This window comes from Cupressus sempervirens, chromosome 5 (genome assembly GCF_028749045.1).
Source record: "Cupressus sempervirens isolate cs-2001-9-10 chromosome 5, ASM2874904v1, whole genome shotgun sequence".
In the NCBI taxonomy this organism is placed as follows: domain Eukaryota; kingdom Viridiplantae; phylum Streptophyta; class Pinopsida; order Cupressales; family Cupressaceae; genus Cupressus; species Cupressus sempervirens.
In genome coordinates, this window is record NC_143122.1 from 177504070 (window position 1) to 177509400 (window position 5331).

The following is a 5331-nucleotide window of genomic DNA, read 5'->3' on the forward strand; positions in this document are numbered from 1 at the left end:
GAATGATATGAATCCTTGTTATTATTGTCCAAAAATTTTATGAGAAGCTTGAGATTTATGGTGGAAAATACTCATATATTGTCATGCAACTTAAATATTTCACATGCTATGAATGTTGTATTAAGATAACTCTTATAGAATGCATATTTTATTGAAATAACTTATGGAAATGCCTATGTGTAGATAGTGCATAGTGAGAAACTATGAATGTGTTCTTTTTTTTTTTTTTTGAATGAGTGTATTATGTTACCTTTTGAAATGGATGGAGATTTTATGAATATGTTATGAATAATGTATTGCACAATCCCATTACTTTTCTTAGTTTTACCTATTTAGTCTCCCTTTATGCCGGGTTGGGCATATTTCATGTCAGAAAAGATTCAGGGAAGCTTAACAACATCATGGTAGGGTGGTAAAGCACTCCTACAATATTCTCTTCCTTGTGTTCTTAGACAGGTTCTGGAGCTCATTTCAACTTGGCCATCATGGTGAGACTATATGATATTCATTATCTGGCATTGGTAATCTGCTAACAAAATTATGGTCTCTTTTAAACTTGAGCATATGTATATGTATCATTTTAGTTAAAGTTAATGATAGTTAATCAACTAATGTTGATTGGTCAATATTCAAAAGACTTGACTCTCATTGAATTTTTTTGAATTTCAAGGAGATTGCTGATGTGTCATTAGTTTTGCAGGGGCAATCTTTACATATGGTATCAGAGCTCTTGGTTCCACAATTGGGCCTTGAGTTCACTATGGTAGACACCCAACCGTAACTCAACTAGTTTACTTTATGTTGTATGAGTTGATGAAATGGGTTGCATGTTGTGCCTCTTAGGTATGATTACCTTGACATAGAAGGATATGACGTTCCTTATGCATGTCATGATTGTGATATAAAAATTGCATTCCTTTAAAGATTGTCAAAATGGAAAGTTTATGGAATGACTAGTAAATTGTGTACCTCATATGTTTATGATTACATTTACTTTAAACAATGTGATGGTATTGTAGACACCTAAAAACCTTTATAAAATAAAGTATTTTTATTTTCTGAAAAATTTCTGATGACATCATCATTTATTAATTAATTAATTATTTAAATAATTAATTTATTTTTATGCCATTAAATCCCTTTATCTTAATTAAAAATATTTAATTAAGGAATCCCTCCCAAAAATGTTTAAATCTTATTTAAACATTATTTCCTTATTTATTAATTATTTAATTAATAAATTGACCAAAAAACTCAAAATAAATAAAAAATTTATTTTTTGCCCAAAAATTGGCCAATTTCCTTAAGACCACTAACCTCTTCCAAAATCTTCTAATCCTTCTTTAATTTTGATTAAAGGCTAATACCATCATTTCCTACCCCTAATGCCAACTCAAAATATTTAATTAAGATTAAATATTAATCCTCATGTTTATTAAAAAAGTTTTAATAAATATCTCCTCAACCCAAACCCTTGAAATAAATAAAACTTTATTTATTTCATAAAAATCTAATTTATCCTCATCCTAAGAAGTTCTAGACTCTTCTAGAAAGTCTTCATCCTCATCCTAGGAAATTCTAGACTATTCTAGAAAGTCTTTATCCTCATCCAAAGTCTAGACTCTTCTAGAAGATGTCTTTAAACCTAATCCTAATCCCCTCCTAACCTTGTCACATTCTCTAAACATGGGTTAAGACTTACTAACCCAAGCCAAAGTTAACAAATATCTCCTCCTTCACCCACCCTCATTAAATGCCATCCACTTGCCTATCCCTAAGCTAATCCTAAACCATCCTAATCCATCCTCTAATCATTTGCACAATCCTAAGCAAGCTTAAAAACCCTCCTAATCAAGCCCAAGTCAAAATTGCTCTCATCTCCCTCAAAATATCTCAACCATAAAACTTTATGAAGCCCACTAGGCCATAAATGACTCTTCCAAGCCCTTTTATTGCTCTTACAAGCCATTATGAGGGTCTTTATGAAGATTTTATCCCTTGAGCCTCCTTTGTTGATTCATCTTTCCCCTTTCCTCCATCCTCTCACCTTGTGACATGTGTCACTCTCTGATTGGTTGTAAGGAAGCACAATCCATGTGCTCTCTTCTCATGCAATCTGAGCTCTCCATGAGCTTTTTCCCATCCTTGCATCTTAGCCCTCAATCCCTCAAGCCTCTTGCCTATAAATTGGATCCTTCCCCTTTGCAAAAGAACACAATCCATGAAGTAAAGTCATAATGCCATTTTAAGAAGCCATTTTACATCAAGACCATATAGTCACACCCAAATTCCAACTCCATTTGAAGCCCTTTTTGAAGCATAAAGCTTGAGCATACATCCTATCTATTTAGACAAAGCCACTCAACAAGAGAGCTTCTCATTGAAGAGAGCCCATTAATGGCTCATATTCTTGATTGAGAGCTCATCTTAGTCTATCTTGAAGTTTATGAATTTTGTTTAGTTTGTAGAAGCTTTATTTAAATTTGGTTTCTATTAGCATACTAACATTGCTTATATACATTTTGGCACGCCCGGTGGGACCCCGCATGGGTCATCTTCATTAGCTTTTTTAGTCAAGATTTGTATGTCATTTGCTAATTTTGGCTAATTTTGCTTGTTTTTGTGATTGGTAGGATTGTATAAATTGGTTTTGTAGGTCCACATGAGCATGAAGAAGACAAAGGAACTCATAGTCTATCTCATAGTGTTTGCAGATTTTTCAAGCTTATAGTTGGACAAAGGACTTGGATTTCTTCTTCCCTTTCTTGTCTACATTCTTCTTATTCCTTCTACTTCTTCTTCTTCTTGTGGGAGATCTTGGTCATTTTTTTTAAAGGAAGAAAAATCATACACACTTCTTTTTAGTGCTTAAAATGAACCCCCAAATCATACTTAAATCCATTAAAAAAACTAAAAATTTGCAAAAAAAAAAAGTCTTTTAACAAGTGAAACTAAACCAATTCAATCATTTGCATCCTTGCAACATCAAGGTTTTAGATGCATTCATGCAAAGTTAGGAACACTTCATTTTTGGGAATTTAAAAAGAACTTCAAGTTTCCATTTCAAAAGGTTCAAAATCAACACTAAGTGCACACTAAAATCTAAATCAAACTCAAAGCATCAATCAAGGATAAAATGAACCTCATTTGGAAATATTTTAAAGTTCTTTTAAAAATCTCATGAAAATTAAGAGTCCTAAATGGTTGCCAAAAATTTTCCTAAAAGCTTTGTTATTTGTTCCAAACGAATGTCTTGTTGCAAAATCTTGAATGTTTCTTAGGTTTTTCATGCATCAAAACAATCTAGGAATATCATTTTTGGGCTTAAAATATGCAAACTAGAACACAAAATCTTGAATGAAAACCAAAGTCCAAAGAGTCATTTTCACTTTTGAGTCCAAAACAATCTTGAATGATCTAAGGTTAAAACAAAGCACTTCAAAGTTCTTAAAACAACACACAAAATCTCAATCTTGAATGCTCAAAGGAAAAAAATTGAATGTTTAATCACTTGTCTTTGAATGCATGTTGCTAAACACACTCTTGAATGCCATGGATTAAAATCAAATTTTCCTTGAATGCATGATTAAAACAACAAATCCAATCTTGAATGCCATAGATCAAATAATCATCTTTTGGGGCATAAAAAGAATCCACATTTTTGAATTTTTCTAAGTTATAAAAACTAATAAAGATGATTTGAGTAAGTTTTTAGTTGGACTCACCCTCTTTAATCACCCATAAATTTAACCATTGGTTACAATCTCAGCACCCCATATGGGGATGGGTCTACCTAAGAGGGTGTTAAGTGCTCCACAAAGATCAAACTCCACTCACTTGGGTCTTTAGTGGTTTTTCTAAGTTAGAAAATTCCTTGAATGTGCATTAATCTCGCTCACACTTCATTTGGGCATAAAAATTAGACAAATCTTGACGTGGAGGGCCTCCGGGCGTGCGCTTGAAATTGAATCTCACACATCTTTTTTTTGGGCTTAAAAACAAAATCACACCAACTCTTGAATGCCTTAAAGAAAATTAATTGATACTTGACGTGGAGGGCCTCCGGGCGCGTGGGTTTACTTTTTTGTTGACCCTAACTCTTCTTCTTGTATTCATTCTTCACTCAATTTTTCTTTGTTGGCACATTTCAAAGTTGGAATTGAACATTGTCTCTTAAACATGAGTGCTTGCAAAGTCTAGATCAGCACACATAAGAGTCAATTGGTAAAAGAACAAGCATGTTTTTTAGCCTAAGGTCATCCAAATCTTCTCTCCCCTTGTCGTCTTTACAGGCCATCTTGGGTGCATAAGATTAGGATCCAAAACCTTGTTTCTTTTTAGGAGGCCTACTTGGGGATCTCATCACCCCTTGGGATGACCTCAACTCCAGCGTTCTGACAGAGTATAAAAATCGAGAGGTGAATCCAAAGACACCTCTCTTGGAATCAAGATTTTGTCACTCGGGCTAAGCCTCAAGGAACTTTATACCCTTGAGAAGTGAAAGAGGAGAAGTGGGTTACCACTCCTCTCGGCTGTGTGACATCTTTTTGGTTTCATCTATGAATTTGGGCCTCACGTACCTTGCATATATCGAGGACTCCCTAGCTTTAACAAATTTCATCCTTGTAGAAAGCTTCCTAGGATGTTGGTGTGTTTGACGTGCTTGCTCCAAAATTTTGTCTGCTTGTTTGTTCGTAGCTTTTGAATCAATGTTTGCCAACTTTGGTCAAAATCCCAAAAAAAAAAATAGAAATCTCCTAGCTTAAGGCATACTTAGCGTAGTCACTGCCTCATCAGAAAATCATCCAAGCTCCCCCGCTACAACCGAATCTATCTAGTTCCTTGCTTTAGAACAATCCCAAATCCAAAGTCTCTCCAAATCATCCCCCCCCAGCCAGCTAGCAACCCAATCCAAAATCACACCCAAGCCTTTAGAGAGTTGTTGTCATTTTGCTAAAATTTTCTATCTAATCAATTCGACCAATCCACCAGCCTCACCAAGGTTATCCCTTTGACAGAGCTTTGTCTAGGGTAATCTAGCTTTGTCACTTGTTATCCCTCATCACCTTGAGCTAAAGGTTGGGATCCACAAGTGGTCAATCTTGTGTCATGCCCATAGGTTCATTAGTCTATCCTCAAGTTGACATAGCCACCAATCTTGCACATAGGAAAGAAAAACCCTCACCTTTTGATAGCATATCCTTTAAGTCTTCCATCCGTAGGAAAGCCAAAAATCTCTAGCCAATCCTCCTTAGGTCTATCATATAGCTTTGCCTCTCCCTAGGAAATCCTTCATCATCCAATCCAAAATCTGTGCTTAATCCAAATCCA